The sequence below is a fragment of the Benincasa hispida genome, chromosome 11 (assembly GCF_027475165.1).
Source record: "Benincasa hispida cultivar pf3 chromosome 11, pf3_genome.v1.1, whole genome shotgun sequence".
Classification (NCBI taxonomy): Eukaryota; Viridiplantae; Streptophyta; class Magnoliopsida; order Cucurbitales; family Cucurbitaceae; genus Benincasa; species Benincasa hispida.
In genome coordinates, this window is record NC_143488.1 from 3,447,366 (window position 1) to 3,463,352 (window position 15,987).

A 15,987-nucleotide genomic window follows, 5' to 3' on the forward strand; every position below is an offset into this window, starting at 1 on the left:
TCTCTCATGTATACTCTTGAATCTCATAATAAACTCTTGTTTCATATTGTTCTTAAATGAGATTGAATTTTAGAGAACTTGTCATAATTGGGATTGTCACTTTGTCAAAGTTAGGGCTTTGATTTTAGAGACTTGCCACTTTTCTTTAATTAAATACTTATTCTCATTAATCTCTGTTGAACCATAGAGGAGACCTTATGAACCTGTAGATTGAAGCTCCAATGGTACTTGAATAATTAATTACCAAAGTTAGATATGTCAATGTGTCTAATTTGTTAGGGTTTTATGAACTAAGTAATGCTTTGCCAAACTTGGATTCAATTTTTAATTATTGAAATTAATATATGTTTAGCACATTAGAGTACGTGTACACCTTTAGTTCAATTTTTTGAGGTTCGATTACACTTTGGGTTCAATTTTTTTAGATGTGTTTGTCTTTGTTCTCTGATTTGCCTTGAGGTTCTCTGATTTGTCTTACTTTCTTGAGGTTGGAATGTTGTAGAGCTAGAAATGACAAGTTGTATGTATTAGGAACTTGTTTGTTTTCCACAACTTATTTTTTGAAGTTGATCATTGTTTATCATCTTTTCTAACTTGATTTACAATCATGGATGCGCAAGAGTAGTTTATCCAAAGATTGTGAATTGGGTGTGGAAAACTTCATAAAATTTGGATTTTCTAATACAAATAGCTCCTATATTTGTTGTCCTTGTTTGAAATGTGGGAATTGTGAAAAGCATAGTAGCAAGAATATTAGAGATTATTTATATGTCAATGGGATTGATGAAAGTTATAAAATTTGGTTTTGGCATGGGGAAAAACTTCCTAACTCATCATTTTGTGGAGAATCTTCTAAGTTTGACACCCATATATATGAAGAGACTGATGTTGAAAGTTTAAAAGAAATGGTTGAAGTTGCTCACGAGGAATATTCAAGAGATCCAAATGGATTTGAGAAGTTGCTTAATGATATTGAAAAACCATTATATGAAGGGTGCAAAAAATACACTAAGTTGTCTACATTAGTCAAATTGTATAATTTAAAAGTTAGATATAGATGGAGTGATACTAGTTTTTCATAACTACTCAAAACCTTAAAGGAAATTTTGCCCACTAGCATTGAGCTCCCAAATTCAATGTATGAAGCAAAGAAAACTTTAGGTGCACTAAGAATGGAATATGAGAAGATTCATGCATGCCCTAATAATTGTTGTTTGTATAGAAAAGAATATGCAGATGCAATTGAATGTCCTGAATGTAGTGAATCAAGGTGGAAAAACGAGAAGGATACAAAATGTGGGAAAAAACAAATACCTTCAAAGTGATATGGTACTTTCCACCAATTCCATGATTCAAAAGGCTTTTTAGAAGTATTGATTGTGCTAAAAACTTGACTTGACACGTTGATGAAAGAATTATAGATGGTAAGTTACGACATCCAGAAGACTCTCCGGCTTGGAAGTTAGTAGACTCTAAATAGCCAGACTTCGGTAATGCCGATGGAGTAAATCCACATAGTTAAAAGGAGTTCTAAATATAGTTGTTGGCCTATAGTGATGGTTATTTATAATCTTCCACCATGGATGTGTATGAAAAGAAAGTACATAATACTGTCAATGTTGATTTTGAGTCCAAAACAACCAGGGGACGATATTGGCACATACTTAGTTCCACTAATTGAAGATTTAAAATTTTTATGGGAAAATGGTGTTGAATGTTATGATGTTTATCGAGAAGAACTATTCAACTTACGTTCAGTTTTGTTGTGGACAATCAACGATTTTCTGTATATGGTAATCTAAGTAGATGTTGTGTGAAAGGATATAAGACATGTCCAATTTGTGGAGACAATACGTCTTCTATAAGATTGAAATATGAGGAAAAAATGACATACCTTGGACATCAAAGATTTCTAGCACGAAATCATCCGTACCGGCACCAAAAAAAGTCGTTTAACAGTCAAAAGGAACTTGATACAATTCCAGAGCCTATTATCATGTACCTATTATATGTACATCTTGGAAACATGTGCCTACTGAGTTGAAAGATACAATATATAGTACAGTTGAGGTATATATATACAACTTTTTATCTTGATAATATTGTAGATGTACATGTAATATTTTCACTAAAATATCAATATTTAGGCTGCCTTTGTAATTGATACAAGATCTAGGAAGAACATTATAAAAACTGCAGGCATAGCTTTTCGTCATTTTAAGAATTGGTTAACAACAAAATACATTATGCCATTTAAAGATGAATTTTTAGGTTGTTATATGTGATCGTGGTTGGTCATTTTGGATGTGTTTGTTTCGGTTGATCAATTTCTGGATTTACTTCGTATCCATATAGGTGTAAATATCTTTTGATATTATTCAAATATGTACGGGGGGAGTGGGATAGTTTTGGATTGGTACATGTGTAGGTAGATGAATGGTTTTGTAGACTAAAGTTTTGGAAATGTATTTTTTGAATCTGTTCATATTGGGTTGACAGAATTATGTTTCTTATATTGTTTTAGAAGTGTCCATATGAGTTGACTGTTAGAATTATGTTGCTTAGGTTGTATATATTGAAAATGTTAAAGAAGTTAAGTTTTTATAAAGAAATGTTGGTGGTTTTTTTGTTGATATATAAGTTTGTTAATGCCTGTATATTGTTTATTTGATTGATGAATGTATGTCATATATATACCAAATGTGGTTGTTGGATCAAAATATAGGAGTAATTATAGGTAAAAACGTCAACGTTGTAGATTTTTTGAAAAAATCACAAGCAAATTTCTTGACATCACTTTTCTTGAAGTTTTTAAAACATCAAGAAAATCAACATTCTTGACACTGGCTTCCTTGACGTTTTTAAAATTGTCAAGAAAAGTCATTCTTGACATTTAAAAAACATCAAGAAACACTGTTTTTGTAGTAATGCTTCATGCGACCAACTCCGACAACCAATTCTGGTCTTCGACAACCACTTCCGGTGACCCAACTTCGACGACCACCTTCGCACTACCAACTCCGACGACCAATTGGCTCTGAAAACAAATTCTGACTACAAACTCTGATGAAAATCACCTTCGATGATCACCTTTGAACAAGCAACTTCAACGACCAACTTTGGGCTTTGACAACTACCTTCGACGACAAACTCCGATAATCAACTCTAATACTATCTTCATGCGACTAACTTTGGGTTCTAACAGTAACCTTCAACTACAATCTCCAACGAAAATCATCTTCGATGATCAAGACGACCACTTTCGCCCGACCAACTCTGGAATTAAAAAACCACCTCCGATGACAAACTTCGACAACCAACTCCAATTCATCTTCATGCAACCAACTTCAAGCTCTGACAACCACCTCGACTACAAACTCTAGCAAAAATATCTTTGATAATCAACTTCAACAACCACTTTCGACTACTATAAGAGTGAGGACTATTAAAGTATATTGTAGGGTTGTTGATTATATAAAATATATTATTTTGTCTACATTAAGTGTAATATTTATACATAAAAATTTATAACAAAATATTTTTATTTAATTAAATTCATATATCAAATGAGTGTTAAGAATATTTAGACGAAAAGTATGTATGTAGTTGAAATTTATATAACATATAATAAAAAAAATCATAAAATGAAAAAAAAATCCTGGAACATTATTTAGTAAAAATTAGTGAAAGATAGATATTTGTTCTCTGACGATCCTCCAAATTTAGAGGAAATGAAAGTGAAATTATTGAAGAAATGTAGTGACATTCCATTGGCTGTTACGATGATGAAGGAGATTTAATTAAAAAAATTCATGACACAGTAAAAATATAGAGCAACAATAGGAAGAAGAAGAAAAGAAGAAGTTGATAATGAAATTCATGGAGAAAAATTAGTTAAAATCGAAAGTTTTGATTTCGCTTTGGTTTCTCATTTTATTTAAACATATTTCTACAAGAAATGTAATGGATTAATTGTTGTTCATTGCCCAGGAAAGAAAAAAAAAAGAAAGAAAGAAAAATTTTAAAAATTAAAAGAAAAAAATGCAATCCATATTTTATTCAAACCAAAATGGGTAGAATTATTGAATAAAAAAGTTTTAAAACAAAAATAGTAATCATAAAAACATATTAGTGAATAATTTTTTTAAAAAAAAAAACTGCATTAGATACCCAAATATATGAACTTTGTACCCCAAACACAGACATATGAACTAAAACCAAATAACTTTGCACCCCAAATACAAACATATAAACTCCACGAATATATGAACTCCATAGACATATGAACTTCAGGCATCCTATAAAGTTTGAAACATGACACAATAATCTTTTGCAAGATGGAGGGTTTGCAGATAGAGGTGCAGGCCATTTGCAGGTAAGCTTTAACTCTTAAAATATTACTTTTGTCTTTGTAGTGTTGACTTTGGTTCATTTTGGTTCTTTTATTTTCAAAGTATTTATTTTGGTCTTTGAATGTTTAAAAAATGATCATTTTGTTCTCTCCATTTTTATTTTTAAAGGACCAAAAGTTACTTTTTAAAATTTAATGACCAAAATGAACACAAGTTGAAAATAAAGAACCGAAATGAACATTTTAAAAGTACATGCGGACAAGAGGAACCAAAGTTAAAAGTGGAGGTACTAAAATTAACAAGTACTTAAACTAAAATAAACCAAAATCAAAAGTACAAAAAGCCAAAATAAAATATAAACTATGTTCATAAATACTCATTACACATTAATAGTTTTTGAACCAACGTTATTGATAGTAAAAATTAGTTGAGAGCAGAGTATCTGAAATGAGATTGAGAATTATTAGCATTAATATTATTTACTACTGATTTGTGAAAAGGGTTTCAATGGATGAACAACACAACCCCTAAAGTTCTAATCGTACCATAATGTAATTGATTATTCGCTAAACAACAAAAATATCTTATTCCATGACAACAGGAACCACCTAAACCTCATTGTGAAATACACAATAATTTGTGATAGACTCGAGATTATGGAGATCTCTCCCTCCACCCATGAAAAAAGATCCTCACCTAATCATTGTTTTTTTTTTTTTTTGGGAAAAAACTTGGATGCAACCAGATTACACTTATTTTTTTTGCACAACTCAGCTAACAACTCATATTTTATCCTAAAATGCTATTAATAAAGCAGTGGTAGACGAAATTCAAAGCATTTACTATTTACAACAACATTTCTAAGTTCAAATTACAAACAAACCACACACTAAAATAAACCCTAAATAAAATAAAAGAAATGATAGATGAATAAGAACATTTCCTCAAGTATCCCTCGATCGTTCATAAAATCGTTCAATCAACACGAACTCGAACCCAACGATCAGAACACGATCTCAATAAACGTCTGAATGAACCTCGATCCCAATCGAGTCTAACTCGATCCTCGAACGAAATTAGAACACCACCACAATGGTTACCTCGGTATTCTCGGTGTGGGAAATCAGAAGTTGTAGGCTTTGTATGATTTTGGATTGAGAAAAGAAGGAGGTAAACGATCGAGTAGATGATCGAGTGAGTGGGAGATAAATATTGTCTATCGTATAGACGATGTACTCGATCGTTTAGAAGATGAAGCCTATCGTATAGACTTTACTACTCGATCGTGCAACAACGATTAAGCAAGTAACTATCGTATAGTAAACTTGTAGCTCGATCGTGTATGCTCTCTATGCTATCGCTTAGTAAAATCTTTTTACTTGATAGCTTTTTTAAGAGATTATTTTGAATGAATCATCAACTTAATTTTGGAAAACCATTTTTCTTTTTATCTCACAGTTACCATAAAACTTCTAATAACCTCCCACTCAATTCGGTTATTAGAGAAAAAGAATAATTAATTATCATATAATTAATATGTTATAAATAAATATAATACCCAACTTATCATATTATATTTATAACCTATAATTTTAATATTTCATCATATGAAACATATAAACAATAGTTCTTTTTCTATTTTATGGTATTCAATATAAATCATGTTTATATTAATTTCTTCAGTTAATGTATCTAATACATCATATCAATTATATCACATATAATTGAATCTCCTCTTGTTAATTTTGAACACTTCAAATTAACCCAAAATCTGATTCCCAACTTGAACCCATTGAGCTACCAAGGGGATCTCATGGACTTGTAGCTTGAAGCTCCAACGGTAAGTGAATAACTGATTAAACTCTTTAATCACGAGATTCACCATCCATTAACTGTTGATCACAACATTAAAGACCAGAAGCTGCACTCTTCGCACTACAGATTTATTTCTTTGTCCATATGACCAATCAACAGTGCGATGACCCTTCACAATGAAGGATCTCTGACCGAAGAGTTCCATGAGCACATTTGGATCGCTCCGATCTCACCGTAACCGAAATACACATTATACATTCAAAACATACAGTTATGCAAACAAACACTAATTATCGGCATGTTATGAACAACAAAATAACAAGAGAATGAGCGCCATACCAGTTGAAGATGTTCTTTACACTTCGGAACTCAACGCAGTGGAACCCTCCAAGCGATCTACCAATGCCCAGCAGCAGCGTCAAAAAAAGCAGCACGAACAACTGATGAACACAAATGCCGCGGGGACGACACCACATGAAAAGAGCCCCCGGTATTCTCGAAGTGAGAACCCAAAGCGTAGTCTTTGGTGAATTTGGTAGATGAAGGAGGAATACCAGATTATATAGGCAATAAGCAAGTGGGAGGGAAAAAGGCATTATCGCATAGCAAAATGATTATCGTTTAGGAAAAGCTACACAATCGTGTATATTTCACTAAACGATCGTTTAGGAAAAGGTATACGATCGTTTAGCAAAATCGGCACACTATACGATCATTTAGAAAAGCTATGTGATCGTGTAGGAACTAGTGTGCGATCGTTTAGGGGGAGAGGACTATCGTATAGGCTCTCGAAACTTTAAGCAATCGTTTTCTTTCACCAGCGCACTCCTTCTTTTTTTTTCTTTGGGCGTTCTATCAAAATGAAAACTATTTTCATTTTAATTCATTGGTTACAATAACCGACGATGCACCATTAACCCACATCTGAACGTGAATTTTGGATTAACTATCATATAATTAACCAACTAATTAATAATAAATATTATCATATTATATTTTTAACCTATAGTTTGATATCACATATCTACTATAGTATTTTCTTCTCTACTTGATATAAATCATATTTATATCTAATTTCCTCCAAAATAATATATAATTAACCCGTTCAATTATATCATATATAGTCGAACTTCCTCTTGTCAATTTGAACATTTCAAATTAACCTAAATACTAGTTCTCGACTTTATCCAAGCTACCCAGGGGACCTAATGGACCTGTGGCTCGAAGCTCCAACGGTCCGTGAATAGCTTACTAAACTCTTTAGCCACGAGATCTACCATCTATTAACTATCAGGCATTCCACTAAAGACCAACAGTTGAACTCTTCTTACCACAAATCTGTGTTCATCAGATATAATCAATCATGAGTACGATGACCCTTCAGAGATGCTCATAAGTACAGCTAGGCGAAATTATCGTTATGCCCCTGTAGTTACATCTCACTCATTAAGTACCATTAATTCCTCTAATGAACAATACAACATAGTCCAACTATGTGTGAACACCTCTCGGGCTAAGAGAAGGTATGTGGCACCATATCGTTCAAGCCTTGGAATCAGCCTTTAAGGGAGCTATCTATCTACTTACCCCTGCCTCGGGGAAGAAGTGAATTCCATCTTGTGTATCTGAGTTCCCAGCTCCCAAATCAGAAAAATCCCCAAAATGGTAGGTTTGAATCGGCGACCTGGCCACTTGCACCCATACAAATCAAAAGACCACCCTCAATGGCGGTTGTTCCCAACTCACTCAGGATTCAGGTCATGTTACCTATGGTCATCCTAGTGAAGTGAAGTCTCTATCATGAACGGTGTTATATAACGAGACGTTAACACTTCGTGGTCAGGTCTTATAGAAACTCTTTGTATTGGACGCCCCCGCTTGCATGTCCCCAACATGAATGATTTGGATCAGACCATCTGTGACAAGTCATCACACTTGTGACCATTCCACAAAGCGGGCCGCGTCCATAGCGTTACCAGGATAAGGTTTCCCTCCTATATCCATATACTATAGACCATTTTGGTTATCACTCAAGACATGATCCACTTGTATGTCACCACATACATGCTTGAGTCACATACAGATAACCAGGGATTTTATGTTTATTGGTTTGTGGTAAAGCAAATAAAACAAGTAACCGAGCAAAATATCATATGTGAAGTAAATATCATATATTAACAACACAAGCATTCGTACAAACTATAGAACACGAGACTTTAGGGCATCAACCCCAACAATCTCCCACTTGTCCTAAAGCAAAGTGGGGTGTCTAAAAACCTAGTACAAAATAATAAACTAGGGCATAAAAGCCCAAAACAAGAAAATCTCCCACTTGCCATAGTCCAGCTACAAGCTATCCTGTAGACCCATGCTCAGTAGGTGACCCTCAAACACTGTAGCCGTGAGAGCCTTCATAAACGGGTTAGCAACATTAAAATGACCTGGGTTAGATTGATCCATCTCATATCCTCAACCTCTTGAGGCGTCTTAGGACACATGTCCCTAGACAAAGTGACTCAATATTTGAATAGTAGTAGGCCCTTCCTAGAGTCCTGCATCGAGTACTTGAGCAACATCTTGTCAATGTACGATGTCTGAGACAGTGCAAGCACTTTATTCTTACGATCCCGAAAGATTTGTATACCTAGAACAAACTAAGCCTCTCCCAAATATTTCATTTGAAATTGGGTCGCTAGCCAATTCTTAACTACAGTCAGTAGACCTACATCATTCCCAATGAGTAGGATATCGTCTACGTACAACACTAATAAGAATACTGAAGCATTGATGATCTTCTTGTAGCACAAGGCTCATCAACATTTTGGTCAAAACCATACGACTTGATCGTAGTATCAAACCATATGTTCTAAGATCGAGACGCCTGTTTCAGTCCATAAATGGACCGATTCAGTTTGCAAACCTTTTGCTCTTGATCTTGGGCTATGAATCCCTCGGGCTGCACTATGTAAATGGTCTCCTCAAGATTGTCATTCAGAAAGGTTGTCTTGACGTCCATTTTCCTTATCTCATAATTATAATAAGCTGCAATGGACAGGAGGATGCGGATTGACTTTAAGATGGCAACAAGCGAGAAAATCTCCTCATAGTCGACTCCCTCTACCTGGGCATAACCTTTTGCCACAAGTCGAGCCTTGAAGGTCTGTACCTCCCAATCAGTACTCCGTTTGCGCTTATAGATCCATTTACAACCTATAGGGTGAACCCCATCAGGCTGATCTACAAGATCCCATACTGAGTTAAAGTACATCGACTCCATCTCAAGATCCATGGCCTTGACCCATTCATCCCGGTCAACATCCTACATTGCCTTATTATAAGACAACGAATCCTCAACGTCGCCATTTGCTACCATAGCAAGGATTTTCGTGAAACCCAGATAGCGAACGGATGGGTTCGCAACCCTCCCACTACGTCGAGGTCCCTCAACTCTTGCGGTGGAACTGACCTACTAGATGAACTCCCATCAACAACTCTTATTGATGTAGCAGGCTCCTCAACAACTCTTGTTGAAGTTTCAGTAGTTTCATTGGAAAGCTCACGCACATTGCTTCATAGACTGTGCTCTCTTATATGATCCTCCTCCAGGAAAGTAATATTTGTTGAAACAAACACCCTATTTTTGGTCAGATCATAAAAATAACCCCCTCGTGTACCTTTGGGGTAGCCTACAAAGAGGCATAACCTCGACCGTGGTTCCAACTTCTTGGGATTAGCCTCAAGCACATGTGCAGGGCAACCCCAAATGCGAAAATAATGTAAACTAGCTTTACGCCCGTTCCACAACTCTAGAGGTGTTCTGGAAACACTCTTGGAGGAAACACAATTGAGTATGTAAACTGCAGTCTCCACTGCAAAACCCCAAAACGAGTCTGGTAAGAAAGCATAACTCATCATCGAGTGAACCATGTCTAACAAGGTCCTATTTCTCCTCTCCGCTACACCATTCTGCTGAGGTGTACCCGATGCTGAGAGTTGGGAAACGATTCCATGTTCTATCAAATAGTCCTGGAATGCCAAGTCCAAAAACTCTCCACCTCGATCCGATCAAAGTGTTTTAATCCGTCTATCCAATGCATTTTAACCTTCAGCCTTGAACTCTTTGAAATTTTCAAAGGATTCAGACTTCCGTTGCATAAGATAAACATACCCGTACCTGGAGTAATCATCAGTAAAACTGATAAAATACTCATAGCCACCTCGGGCTCGCACATTTATAGAACCACAAAGGTCAGGATGTACTAACTCAAGAGGCTCCTTGGCTCTATAACCTTTTCCAGTAAAAGGTCATTTAGTCATCTTACCCTTAAGGCAAGAATTGCACACTGGTAAAAAATTTTCTTCTAACTCACTTAGAAGTCCATTCTTCACCAATCTCTCAATCCTATTGAGATTGATGTGTCCTAAACGTAGATGCCAAAGTTAGGCATTTTCTTTTGGAGAAATTCGTCGACATTTTGATTGAGTTATGGTAGTTCTAAACAATTCAGTATTATGGAGGGAATTAATGGCTAACAGCATTAGCACATATAAATACGATTCCAGATTTTCTGTGCAAATAAAAACACCATTTTTATGAATAAACGATTTATCCACATTAAACGAGACAGTATATTTACATTGCAATAAATACTTTACAGAAATAAGGTTCCTCTTTAGTTCGGGAACAATATATACATCATTTAAAATAAGAAACCTATTCTGTAAAGCTAATTGGAGTCCTCCCACTGCCACAGTTGAGACGACGTGCCCGATGCCTACTCGCATCGTCATCTCACCAGCCTCCAGTTGTCGCTAAGATCTAATCCCCTGAAAAGAATAATAAACATGGTTAGTGGCGCCTGAATCAATTATCCAGGTAGAATCATCATTCTCCACTAAACAAGTCTCAAGCACAAGTAAATCACAATTACCTTTATCGGCCTTGGCCTTGGCCTTGGCTGCTTTCTTCTCTTTCAGATATCGAGGATAGTTCCTCTTCCAGTGTCCATCTTGGTTGTAGTCGAAACACTTTTCCTTAGCAACCTGTGGACGCCTCCTTGGGGTGACAGGCGGTGGGTTAATAGGTGCCTTCCCTTTTCCCTTACCATTCTTCTTCTTCTTCCTCTTTGCAGAGTTAGAAGCAGAAGGTGCAGACTTCGTTCCTGAGGTCAAACCTCCATAGAACGTCCTAGAGGATGAAGCAACATTTTCCTCACCCTTCTGTCTCATCTTACTTTTCAGTAAAGATTGGTATGTCTGCAACTCGTTGAGGAGAATTGTAAGGTTATATTTCACTTTGTTAAGAATCACATTGCTAACAAAATGCAAGAAGCTCTTTAGCAAAGAATGCAGGATTATGCTAACCTGGCTGACCTCATCGATGGTAGACCCATTCAACTCCGCCACATTAAAGTGGACCATGATGTTTAGCACATGTTCACGAACAGAGGTGCCTTCTTCCATTTTGGACTTGAATATGTATTTGAAAGCCTCATGCATAAGCTATTCAGACGGTTGTCCAAAACATCTCTCGCAGGGACCCCATGATCTCACACGCTGAGACCATAGGCTAATGTTTCTTGCCCAAGACTTCAGAAAGACTTGCCAAGATGTAGGCTCAGGCCTTCTCATTTTCCCTTGCCCATCGCTCGTATGCCTCCCGAACATTTCGAGTGAAATTAAGAGCTGGAATAGGAGGCAAGCCTCTGTGAGAGTGAACATGATCCTCGATGATCAGGATCGTCGTGATCATGTGTTTCCATGTTACGAAATTATCGTCAGTAAGTTTTTCAGTGCTTAATAATGCTAATGTAGTTGTTACCATTTTGAAAAACTTGCTGAAAATACGAATAAAACTTTATTAGAATTTGCTAAACCACTTTTAAACCAATTAGTTTTGCAAAACATTTTCACGTACCCTAAGTTATAGACTTCTATTTTGCAATGATGCTCCAATGAGGCAAGACAAACGTCACCAGTGGGGTGATCAGTTGCCCCTTCGCTGGGATGAGACATTCTCAACCATTAAGCAGAACCAACTCTTAGAACTGAGACATTCCCTTCGCTGGGATGAGACATTCCAGAATCGTTAACTTTTAACTATTCCGTGTAAGTGTAACCCCTCGCTTCCGGTGTCAGAGTCCCGCCGTAATGAGCCCACCGTAGGGAAGAAGCAGATTAGGACAAGAGACTAAGTTACCTTATCCTCTTACAGGAGATAAAATAAAGAAATACGCAAAATTTCCATCCTTTAGGGGGACATCCCAGGGTGCCTCGAGGCAATGCGCAGAACTTTATTCAACCTAACAAGGGAGACCGAGGGATATGCTGTCGCACTTCTCACTCCCACTTACTATGAACACTCTCTTCATCCACCTTGATATTGACCTACCCAAACACCATCTGTTAGGGGGACACGCCAAAGGTGCCGCAAGGACAAGGGTAGATCTCATGGTGTGGACTATTTAGGAGAAACGTGAAAGGTTTAAGTGAAACATCTCATGCCCCAAAAACCTCCCACTGAATGTTCTACCTAGGGATTCATTAACCTAGACAATCTGACTACTGATTTTAGTATAAGTTGTTCTTTTAAACTCTGCTCATAAACAATGTTTGTCTATGAAATATGAACAAGTTCAAGTAGTCACATTTAAACACTTTAATGGATTGTCCTTAACTTGCATGCATGCATCAAATCTATCTAATTCACCTTTCCAGATAAGTTCTCAGGTAGGGGTATTACGTTTCCGTCAACTTGAATACCCCAACCTAGACAGAACCCGTCTTAGACATAAGGTCCCTTATAGATAGATTTGCTACATTTTAACCTTTTATTAGCCAATTTAATCCTATTAAACTGATTAAAAGATTAAAGCCTTAAGGTTGTGATCGTATTAGAACCATGATCTTAGGTCTATGTGATCTAAGTTTTAAACACTTTAAAACCATGAATTAAACCTAAGTGAGCATGCATGTCTTTCTTATTTCTTTTAGTTCTAATTTCTCTTTAACTTTAAAAAAAACAACTAAAACCATTGCGCACAACGAGGTGTTTATAACATTTATAAAGTAACCTATGTGTCATGCTTCATGCAACTTCCGATCATTACTATGTATAACTTTTATATAACGCGTAACAACCAAGCAAACATGCTATCATTCACCCTTATACTATAACAATTATAATATAAAGATGATGCATGTCAATGCTTTGTATGCATGCATAAATATAACTCTTATATTATATGATGTATGAGCATGCTCTTATATAATTAAATCATACTTCTCTAAATTATAACAATTACAATAAAGAGATGATGCATGACCATTGCATAACCTAAGGTAGGATTTACTATATGTGCATACCATATGACATATAAAAACATACATCACATGTAATAAATAAAGGATTAATGGACCGGGATGAGCCTTTACAAAAACTCATAATGAAAAAATCCTATCTATTACATTTTTAACTGAGCAAATCGGTTCACAGGCGAACCGGGTCTTGAACCGCCAGGAGGTCTTCATCGTGTAGCAAACGCTGCAGGTAGACGACCGTTCAGCGCGCACTAGACGATAGGAGCATAATTAAACGATCGTGTAGACGACAAGGAGGCTGCGAAGCCTGATCGTCCATGTGATCGTGTAGCGTGACGACAGGTAAACGATTTACCATGCGTTACTAAGCAATTGTTTAGTAAGTTACTAAGCGATGATGCTTGTTGACCTAAACGATCGTCTATGCGATCGCTTAGCACGACAAAAGGTAAACGATTTACCATGTGTTACTAAGCGATCGTTTAGTCAGTTACTAAGCGATAAAGCTTGCTGACCTAAACGATCGTCTAGCGCGCACACGTTAAACAATCCGCGAACATCTCATCGTCTACACGACGTGATACTCAACGATCGCGTACCCGATCGTCAATACGATGCGATCAACTCTTGATCTCATACCTCATCGTTTAACCGATGTGTTCAACAGTGATCGCATACTCCATCGACTTTACGATGCGATCAACAGCGATCGCGTACCACATCTTCTGCATGATGCGATCAACCCTAGATCGCCTCCTTCTTCGAAGAACCGCAACGCTTGCCCATAACTTCTTCGAACGATTTAAAACTTCAAACAAACTTTGAATACAGACTCGTTAACGATTAATAATGCCCAAAAAACGCAGGGGCCCTTACAAACAACCGCAAATGTAAAAGCATCTAAATTAAACCGAGGCTAATCATCCCGAAAACATCCATTAATCTGCACATCCACAGAAAATTTAACCATTAAACAGTGTAGAAATGCACCCACCATGAATGTAAATCTCACAACGAAACCTATAAATCGATCACTGGTCCAATTTGAGTTTCGTTGCAACAGATGAAATCAGAGTATCAGAACCTGGCTCTGATACCAATTGAAGGATCTCTTACTGAAGAGTTCCATGAGCACGTTCGGATCACTCCAATCTCACTGTGACTGAAATACACATTATACATTCAAAACATACAGTTATGCAAACAAACACTAATTATTGGCATGCTATGAACAACAAAATAACAAGAGAATGAGTGCCATACCAGTTGAAGATGTTCTTCACACTTCGGAACTAACGTAGCGGAACCCTCCAAGCGATCTACTAACACCCAACGCAGCGTCAACAAAAGCAGCACGAACACGAACGTCGCGGGAACGACACCACCAGAAAAGAGCCCCGGGTATTCTCGGAGTGAGAACCCATAGCATGGTCTTTGATGAATTTGGTAGAGGAAGGAGGAATACCAGATCTTGTAGGTGATAAGCAAATGGGAGGGAAAAAGGCGTTATCGCATAGCAAAATGCTTATCGTTTAGAAGAAGCTACACGATCATGTACATTTCACTAATCGATCATTTAGGAAAAGATATACGATTGTTTAACAAAATCGACACACTATACGATCGTTTAGAGAAGCTATGCGATCGTGTAGGAACTAGTGTGCGATCGTTTAGGCGTGAAAAGGACGATCATTTAGGCGGAGAGGACCATCGTATAGGCTCTCGAAACTTTAAGCAATCGTTTTCTTTCACCAGTGCGCTTTTTCTTTTTTTCTTCAGGCATTCTATCAAAATGAAAACTATTTTCATTTTAATTCATCGGTTACAATAACCGACGTTGCCCCACTAACCCACATCCGAACGTGAATTTTGGATTAATTATCATATAATTAACCAACTAATTAATAATAAATATAATCATATTATATTTTTAACCTATAGTTTAATATCACATATCTACTATAGTATTTTCTCCTCTATTTGATATAAATCATATTTATATCTAACCTCCTTCAAAATAATGTATCTCATACATTTAGTCAATTATATCATATATAATTAACCAGTCCAATTATATCATATATAATCGAACTTCATCTTGTCAATTTGAACATTTCAAATTAACCCAAATATTGGTTCTCGACTTTATCTAAGCTACCAATGGGACCTAATGGACCTGTGGCTCGAAGCTCCAACGGTCTGTGAATAGCTGACTAAACTCTTTAGCCACGAGATCCACCATCCGTTAACTGTCAGGCATTTCACTAAAGACCAATAGTTGAACTCTTCTTACCACAGATCTATTTCTGTGTCCATCGGATATAACCAATCATGAGTACAATGACCCTTCACGGATGCTCGTAAGTATAGCTGGACGAAATTACCGTTATGCCTCTGTAGTAATATCTCACTCCTTAAGTACCACTGATTTCTCTAATGAACAATACAACATGGTCCAACTATGTGTGAACACCTCTCGGGCCAAGAGAAGATGTGTGGC

At 36.6% G+C, this 15,987-nt stretch overlaps 1 pseudogene; it reads left to right on the forward strand.

Moving 5' to 3' along the window:
- The first annotated feature begins 602 nt into the window (after window positions 1–602).
- On the forward strand, window positions 603–1,325 carry LOC150032322 (uncharacterized; annotated as a pseudogene).
- Window positions 1,326–15,987: the final 14,662 nt, after the last annotated feature.